This window comes from Melanotaenia boesemani, chromosome 2 (genome assembly GCF_017639745.1).
Source record: "Melanotaenia boesemani isolate fMelBoe1 chromosome 2, fMelBoe1.pri, whole genome shotgun sequence".
Taxonomy (NCBI): Eukaryota; Metazoa; Chordata; class Actinopteri; order Atheriniformes; family Melanotaeniidae; genus Melanotaenia; species Melanotaenia boesemani.
In genome coordinates, this window is record NC_055683.1 from 36,980,157 (window position 1) to 36,990,470 (window position 10,314).

Sequence of the window (10,314 nt, forward strand, 5' to 3'; positions counted from 1 at the left end):
TATTTTCATCCAGGTTTCCACTTTGCCTCAGACCATTTTAAATTAGCTTTTTGATCCAGAGAAGACAGTGCTGTTTCTGGAGCCCGTTCACATCTGGCTTCTTCTTTCCATGATGGAGCTTTAATCTGTATTTGTGTATTTGTGTGTGTGTGTGTATATATATATATATAATATTATATTATATTAAATATTAAAAATAAACTCTCATGCTGGGTCAAAGGCCAAGAGAAGAAATTTTACAGACATGTTGTTGCCCTCAGATTCACAATCAGCTCAGATTTTCCAGGAAATGGTCAAATGTCTCAGTTTTACAATCTTATTTGTTGTTTATGTTCTACTGGTAAAAAAATAAATGTTGATGAGATTTGTAAATCATTGCAATCTGATTTTATTTACGTTTACACAGCATCCTAACTTCTTTGGAGCTTTAGGTAGAAAATTATTTCTTTGTTCTTTAAAAACTTCTTGTACAATTTTAAGTTACCATCATATGTCAAACAGTGTTATCTCCTACTAAAAATATATGACAATTAACAGTTTTTTCTACTCTGAAAACAGGTCATTTCACTTTGATTAATTCAGTATTCTGGTCCATTTAATAAGTCATCGTCAGGGCACTTAACACAGTCAGGGTGAGACCTTAATTTAATTCAAATCTCTCTGTTTAAATCTATATATAAATGAGCTGAAATGAGCTCCTTCAGCAGCAGCTCTGCCACTAAAACTCTGCTTGTGATTTCACATTTGGTAATCTATCAAGAAGTCATCGTACTTTCAGTATTTTTCTTTATATTAGTACTTAGTACCACTGTTGGAAAGGTACCAGCTCTGTTGTTAAAATGGAAGATAACCAGTGGTGGAACTTGAAAGATCATCAGCCCATCCATCCACAGCAACATCCCACCTGAGGACCGCTATACGTTACCTGACTTATATCTTTGCAGCTGCCATATTTTCAATGTCACTATAAAACAGCTATATGGGGTCATGGAAAGCTGCTTTCACAAACAACCTATAGGGTCATTTTTTATGGGAGGGCATTCTCATTAATGTTTGAGGCTAAAATAGCTATTGCCTATACAACAACACTTAATAACAATAAATCAGAGGTCTAATAACTTTTACTTGTGTGTGAGAATGACTGAAGGTTCTGTTTGAGACTAATAATGTACTTAATTTTTTAATATATGTATATGAGAGATAACATTTTCATCACACGACCCTAAAGGGAAAATAATAAATTTTAAAACCAATAAGTCAGATTAAGACAAAGATTAAACAGACAAGGTACTCATCTCATTTTGTTCAGAGTCAAAAGCTCTCCAGCAACATAAAAAATAATGGACTTCTTTGTGATCAGCCAATGGGGAATCCACATTTCCAGGCATGAAAATCACCAGTGACAAGGCCGAGCCACCCACTACTCCGATCCATCACTGCTCATTTTATGACTCCCACCTTCAGATCAATACAATCTACAGTTTGTGTGTGTGTGTGTGTGTGTGTTTGTGTTGTAGCTCACTCTGATTCAGATTGACAAAGCACCTTGGGTGTCAATAAACAGAACAGAAATTAGTGTGTTGGTAAATGCGTGATACTACTGTTGAATTTATCTGCAGTTTACAGACTGAACACTTATAATATTAATGTTCACTCAGTCTCATTATTTCATTAGAGTAACAACAGATCAAAAAACGTTCATACTGTTGTTTCATTTGAGAAATCTTACTTTCAGAGCACATTGAACCCTCTGGATCAATGCTGGTCCGCTTCCAATACACAATTTATAAATGTTCTCAATAAAACACACTTGTTGTGGATTTTGATGTTTAATGTATTCATTCAGTTTAAACTTGAAGTTCTGGCACTTTTCAGATTTGGTCTCATGTTCCTAAATGTTTGATTTGTCACCACTGAATAAATCAGACTGGAGAAAGCATCTTTGAATTGTTCTTGTTTTCGGTGTTTTTCATTTATTTGTTTTTGCCTTTTAAATGAACTTAGAATTGTTTGTAAGTGAAACTAAATGTATTTTTTTCTGTCCAGACAGACAGGTCTCTCTTGTAAATGAGTCTCAAAAGTACTGCCTATATAATGAAGGTTAAATAAATAAAAATGCAACTTTTATCCATATTTATGTATGGCAAAATGTAGGCTTTCTAAGAGTTTTGAACAAGGTTTCATACAATGTGATCAAAAATAAAAGACCAGCACATCATTAACAAAAAGCTTTCTGAAAATCCTAAATCTAATAATAATCATCCTTTATCAGTCCCACAGTGGGGAAATTCTTTCTCTGCATTTAACCCATCCTAGGAGCAGTGGGCTGCCAGATTCCTGCACCTGGGCAGCAGTTAGGGGTTGAGGGCCTTGTTCAGGGACCCACAGTGGTTTTTACCTTAGTTACCAGCCCGGGGATTTGAACCCAGGTTCTCCAGACCCAAGCCCACCTTTGTAACCACTAGTATTTAATTTATTGTGCTTATGTTTTTTTCACACAATTTACTTTCCTGTACCTTCAGATACTTTTACAATTTCTACCCCTTTCTGGAAACAGAGGATAGAATTAATCTTGCTTCAAGATGCATTTAAGCGATTGGCTTCAACAGCACATAAATCATTTGATGTTATTGGTAATATTCAGAATTAGTTAATCAAACATGCAACCCATAAATTTAACTTAATAAAACCTTTTTCATTCATAAGTATTTACATATTTTTGCTTTTCACATCACCATATAAATACTTTTCTTTAGAGCTCCTGAAGTAGAGCACTGAATAGAGCAGTCTCTTTCCTGGCTTCAACTGCACACCTGCACTGTGTTGGATAGATGCCCCTGACAAGATTTCCCATTGGATGCATGGGACCATCTGTGGGTTTGCCCCAGCTTTGTTTGCAGTCTGAATTAAATTATTCTACCAGCAAGTGGATCACGACGTCCAAGTTAACACAGCTCTCTGCAGCAGCAGGCAACGCAATACGCCCCAAGGTGCAACAACAACATCAACACACCCCTGTTATACACACACCTCTCCAAGCTCATCTTCTACTCTGAAATCAAGATTGTAAACACCAAAAACACTAAACTTCACCTTTTACAAGTTCTGTTTTAGTTTCACAGGTTCTGGACAAACTTGCTGAGGACAGTCCTGTTTCAGCTTGAACTCATTAGAACTACAGTTTATTAACTGCACTATAAATGTGAAAAATACCCAGAAAACGTATTTGCATTTTATATACACCATGCACTTGCCATATGATTGTACACTTATAATTAAATTTCAGTTATATTCTCTTGCATTTATTTATTTAACTCTAAGCTGTGATGACTTCATGAGTTTCTTCATAAACAAATTGTTTCTATTAGAAAGAAAATCCATGTTATCCGTCCTAGTATTGATAATGTTTCATCTACTTTAGACATGTCTGTCAAACCTAATAAGTGATTGGACCTTTTCTGTCATGTACAGCTCTCTGAGTTAACCAGAATAACAGCTTTATACAAACCTTCAACATTTTAGACCCCATCCCAACCAGACTGTTCAAGGATGTTTATCCCTTAATTAATAAAACATCTGCATTAAATGTAATAATCTTATCTCTTTGACAGGATATATACATCATGCTTTTACTGTAATCAGTCTTTACTTAACCCCTTAAAATCAGTTTTTGCCTAAAAATTGTTCTTATGAATAAAAGAGTTGTTGTGTACCAACTATTTTACTAGACTACCTTTACTGGACTCTTCCTCGAATTACACCAGGACTTTTGGAGGAGCCTTATTTTCATGTATGCACGTAACACAGTCAAAAACAGGGTTACTGCCAAAAACCTTCTGCTACTGCTCTTTACTGCTTGTTTAAACAGAAACAGGGACGGAAAGTTCTTTTAACAACCACAAAAAGAAGCATATCAGGTGGTTGTTGTATGGATGGACACAGCACAAAACAAACAATGCTGCTGTCCATGGTCCTGAAGGAAGCCCAACGGATCATCATTTGGAGGCTTTATTTCACTACATTAATTAAATTATTAAACACACAATGCCAACAAATTAATTTATTCTTAAATAAGATAACAAAACATCAGGAATCTTATGGAAAAATGAAATGTAATCTGAAAGTAGACAGTCTCAGGGCTTCTCCTAGTTTCAGCTAAATGTCTTTATGGACGCTCCTCTGCTTTTCCAGGGAGCCGAGTTCTCCTTAGCTCCCCCGTAATTCGATCCCTGTATGTGGCACATATTTTAATAATTGTGACTGAAATAAATGTTTACTGCATCTACAGTAGTGATTGTAGCCTGGAATGGTATACATAATTCTCCTAACTTTCCAATATTTCCATTTGTAGGTACTTGGAAGACTGAGTAAAATACATATTTTACATTGGACATCTGGAGCCAATATTGATCCACGCATCACTGTTATTTCAGAAGCTAAATAATAACTGTGCCACAGCTCTTTAACACTGTTGGCATGACAACATGAAAGTCTCTCCATGTTTAAATCATTCAAAGCTTTCCCTTGAATTTTCCTACAAGTGTTGTGGAAAAGTGAAGTGTTCAGACTGTTGCTCAGAGTGTTCTCTGGACTGTGATGATCCTTCAGGGACATTACATAACACAACTTGCGTTGTCTTAAATGAGCCTAATCTTAATTCAGCAGTAATGCTAATACCACATTGGCTGGAGGACAAGACTAACTGAGGACCAATAACAGCATTTTACTGCAGCTGTTTGTGAGAAAAACACTTTTTCTTTTACTTTTCCATCAGCCATAGTCTGACATTTAAAGGTCCAGAAGCAATCACGTCTACTTTTTGAGCTGAGCATGTACGAGCAGGGGCAGAGCTATGGGGGGGGTGGACTACCCTTCCTGTTTTTGAGCAATGTCTCTAAAATCGGGGTGCATCTACCAATTGGAGTACTTGCCGACACTCCGGGGGTACATGAGAACATTAAAGAAAAAACAAAAACCATGTTTTATCTTTTATATCGTTCTTTCTCAATAGATGTGACTTCCTGCATCCAGGTGTGGATGATTTTAAATAATAAAGGATTAGCGCTTTTTCAAGGCACTCAAAGCGCTTTACATTGTATCCATTATTCATTCACTCCTCACTCATACATTTTGATGGTAAGCTGCTTGTGTGGCCACAGCTGCCACACAAGCTGCAGACTGACGGAAACATGGCAGCCAATCTGTGCCTACGGCCTCTCCGACCATTCATACACCAGCGATACCAACACTGGAGGCAAGGAGGGTGAAGTGTCTTGCCCAAGGACACAATGACAGATGACTGGGGGGATGGAAATTGAACCTTTGACCTTCCTGTCATTGGACGACTCGCTCTACCGCCTGAGCCACTGCCGTCCCAACAAATCAATGTACAAGTACCAAAATATTGATTTTTTTATTTTATTTTATTTTATTTATTTATTTATTTATTTATTTGCTGCTAATTGGTAACACAAAGTTAAGGAATGCAAAACTCTTTGAAAAAGAACTCGAATAAGCATAAGTGCTGTCTGTGGCGTGCACATTACAAACACAATGACTGGGCATGAAAGTCAGCCAGCACCTCCCTATTAAAAGCTAGCATGTGAAAGTACTTAAACTTCTGTGGGGGGCTTTGTTTGCTCGGGAAATACCAGTAAGTTTGGGGAGATGTGGTTGAACAAATAAAGAGTGAGGCTATCATGACTGTGTAAAGGAAGTCTGAATGAAGTCTTCAGAAAGACAAAAGGATGGTTCACGCACCAGGATCTGAGGACAAGAGATTATAATTAAATTTTGGTTCAAAAGAATTAAAACTCAAGCAACAGGAGTGGCTCAATACCACATGGAGAGCTGTTATCAGACGGACGAGGAGTGGCTGGAGAAAACTGGGCTTTAAGCTGTAAAGTTTGATGAGGTGATGGTTCCTGTTGAGCCATCAGCACAGCTTTGGATGGAGAGGGAGAACAGGGCGAGCAAGGCACCAATGAAGCCAAAAACTGCTGTCAGAACAAGAACAGCAGAGGACGGTAGTGGCAGGGCGGCATTATCCATAACAGATGTAGATCAAAGAGGCGAAATCTGGTCTGCCCTCAATTGTTGCTCCAGATTAGCTTCCAGTAAACCAAAAACAGGAAGCAGACTACAAAGCCAAGGGCATTGTGGGTAAACAACGCCAAAACAAACATGTGTGTCAGACAATAGACAGCTCTGGCCGTGAGAAATGTCTCATGGTCAGATGTGGAAGAAGATAGCCAGTGTATGTTAAATATAATGTATATTGTATAATATACACTGTGAAACTGTATTAGACAATTCTATTTGTTACTCAATAATATCTAGATATATATGAAAAGCAAAGTCAATCATCTGAACAACCTAGTTGTCCTCAGAATTAAGAAACAGGGTGCAGAGGTTTTCTAAAAGAGATGTCTGATTACCGTCCTGTACTGTTATTTAATTGCTTTTCTGTACTTATTTTGAGGAATTTTTTTAAGCCTAAGTATTGTCTTTCTTTTCTCAGAGGAGTAAAGCTAAATATTCTTGTCTGATGCCACCATGCCTCGACCTCATGCCACTACTTTGCCACTCCATTTGAAAAATTTGATGTGTACAAGAGTCATTTTTACAGACTGTTGACAGATTTTCCTCTTCCATTATTTCTGCATTAAAGAGGTCCAGCGATTCATGAAATGAGCTACAAGAGCCATCAGAAGCTCCTGCTGCTTAAATTTTTGATTACAGGTTTGAAGGTGTGCACAGAGGTGAACGTGGCTCATGGGAATTATCCAGATGCTTTAGTTGAAATTAACACCACCAGCAGGGATGATCAACATCTGGACCCCATGCTGAGGAAGCAGGTGTGTGCAGGAAACAGGTTGTTGTTTGCTGTGAGAAAGTGATGTTTGGGCATCATGTGCAGCTCAAAGTGACCCTGAATAAAACCAACTGGCTTCTGAACAAAGTGGATGCCGTATTTGACCAAAACAAACACTTCAGCATCATAATTCTCCTAAAAATCTGGCTAATTTTATATGTATGTCTATTTTTGTAGCAGTTCAGGGTGCTCTAAAGGGGTTGCACGGTGGTGTGTTGCTAGCAGGGGCGGCATGGCTCAGTGGGTAGATTGATCATCCTGTAGCTCAAGGGTCGCCTGTTTGATCCTGGCCAGTCAAGCTCATGTTGAGGTGTCCTGATGGATCGTGGTTGAGTGCCTTGCATGCCTTGTGTTATGGATGAATGTTACGCGCTTTGGATGAAAGCGCTATATAAGTACAGACCATTCACCATTTATGCTAGCACCGCAGCCTCACAGCAAGATGGTTGCTGGTTCAAGCCTTCGAACTTCGAGGTTCGAACACTGGCCTTTCTGTGTGGAGCTTGCATGTTCTACCCGTGTATGTATGGGTTTTCTCCTGTACCGTTCTCCCACCATCCAAAGATATGCATATTATGCATTAATCAATCTAAATTCTCCCTAGGAGTGAGTGTGAATGGTTATTTGTCTCTCTGAGTTGGCCCTGTGATAGGCCGCTGACCTGTACAGGGTGCACCCTGCCTTTCACCTGCTAAATGCTGGGTTAGGCTTCAGCTTCCTCACAACCCTTCATTGGACAAAGCGATATAGATAATGGATAGATGAGTGCTTTAAAGGTTACAGGTGAGCTGATTTGAGTTCCTTTATAATCATAAAATTAAACACAGACCAATCACATATGAACAGGGGCAGAGCTAGAGGGGTGACCTGGGTGGGACTGGCCACCTCTGAAATCTGACTGGACACCCCAGTTGCCACCTTAGTCGATTGACAGGTCATTTTAAGAGGACAACAGGAACATCTTTCCAGACATCTGTGGTTCACCAGTTAGGTTAAGTAAATTTTGTAGTTTATCAATTATTCATCCTTCAAAAATGTAGTATTAATAAAGTTTGGACTTTTTTTTATTTATTTTTTTTTATTAAATGATGCATGAGCTGTTGTTTTTAGTTCTGCTATGAAGAACATGGTGTGTAATATCTCAAATGTGTGCTCTTGTATCAGCAGCTAGAAAACAAGTGGGAAGAAGCCTTGAAGAAATGCAGCCATTTTTACAGCAAATGATCATGATTTTGTGGAGTTTCTAAAGGAAAATCTGGACTGGTATATTTAACATGTTTCTGCTTAATTTAAAGGCTACATGTTAGTTCTTTTTCAGGCTCTAATGGTAATGGTTCAGTTAAAGCACGAAGAAAAAAAAGATTCTAAAGATGGCAGCTGCTCAACGAACATAGATATCTACCTGACTGTCAGGTGAAATTAAAGGAAGCATCAAATGGCCACAGTTCTCCTGGGTTTTAGTCCATTTTTCAGAGGCTCAAATGTCTCAGAACACAACTGAAGTAAAGACATATTAAATTAAATTACATGAACAATGACAGATGCTGCTGTCAACATGAAAACATGAACATGTTAAGGAACTACTTCTTAAAATGTGGTTTGCATTGCAAACTAAATAACAGTTTTATTCAAAGTAAAAGAAAACTGGGAGTTTTACCAAGTCGGTACCACTGCACAGGTAGACCATGTTTTATACCATATACTTAAATTTCTTTATCAAATATGCTTGTTTAAAATTTACTCCACAAGGGGTCAGCTAGACCTGCAACTAGGCTTTGGAGGCCATTTGGAGGGCTAAATGACCACTGCTCCTTGACTCATAAAAGAAAAGGGACATTTAACCTCTAAATCCCTGGTTCCCAACCTGGGGTCCCCCAAAGAGCCCAGGGGGTCCCCAAGGCTTTGAACATTCAGAGCCTTTGTGATGAATATCCACACATTGTCATTGTATGAGAAAAAAAAAGTAAGGCGATATGTTTTTAATTCAGCTTTGGATTTATTGAAGGACAGGACTCAGCCAGAATCTCACTTTTGAAAGCATAAAACCAAACATTGTTTCAGCACAGGGTAGGGCCGGGGGTCCATGGCTTTTTAGTATATGCATGAGGGTCCCTGAGGAAAAAAGGTTGGGAACCACTGCTCTGAATAATGGAAGGGTAGGACAAGGGAAGGATTGAAATTGGAGCTTAAAGTCTGCAGACATTAAAACTCAACAGTTGAATACAGGGACAGACTGGTCACCGAGCATTTTCCCAGTGAGCCAATGTGTTTGTGTTTTTTTATTGGTCTAACTGACATGAAACTCAATAGACTGGTGACCCGGCTACCACTGGGAAACAGAGAAGAGGTGTAGAGAAACTGTAGAAGAAGCTGCTAAGTGTCCAAAAATAATTGACGCTTGTCTCAACAAAACCTTCATCAGCTGCTGTAGATGATGATGATGATGGTGGTGGTAGAAGCTGCACTGCTTTTGTCTGTTCTGAATACAGAAACCCATTAAACCCAGTAAGTCTGATCCATACAAGCCAGTTAGCAGTGAACTGGGGTTCCCCAAAGAGCCCCAAAAAGACCCCCAAAAGAGAACAGGGGGTCCCCGAAGCTTTGAACATTCGGAGACAGCTACATCTGTTAGCAGTGAACACGTTAGCTGTCAGCAGCAATCATGCTAACAGTTATCGGTGAACTGTTTGGTTGAAAGTGGTGAACATGCAGGCTGTTAGCTGTGAAGATGCTACCTGTTTACAATTTATTACCATTATAAAGTTTAACCATCTTTCATTAGCAGTGAGTCAGCAGCTTTCTGATTTTCTTTATTAGCTTATCTGTTATTTTTGTGGGCTAATAGTGGGAATATGTTAAAGGCAGCTTCTGTGTAGGTGTTTATCCACAATATACAGAAATAAAACACAGATTGTTTATTTACTTTTGTTGTAGAAAAATTACCAAGAGTCTGGTGTGAGTAAAAGTATTTGAAAGTTTATTACAAGAGAAGTACAGGCATTACTTGCAAGTCGAGAGCAGTCATCCTGACTCCAAAAAGCCAGCAGAATACTATGACTTGCTGCATCTTCGAAAACAGTTTTATTCAACCCGACTTTAGCTGAAGACCAGTCTCTAAACTGATAAAAAGAGAAGGGAGACTAGAAGGCGCCGCTCTCCTACTGTCTCACCCAAATAGGCTGTTATTTCTAAACAACTGTTTCTATCCAGCAGGTGCCCACCAGTCTCAACTTTTCCCATATCAAGAGTCTATAAGAAAAGTGGTCAGCCTGACCTCACACAAGCCTGCATCATAACCCAACAGGAGAATAATAACTTCAATGTTCTATATAAGGAAAACACACATTATGAAATGTAATTAAGGGGAATAAATGAATAAATGTATTATATGAATAAAAGAATGATTACACTTGTGATTATTATATGAGTTAATATGATTA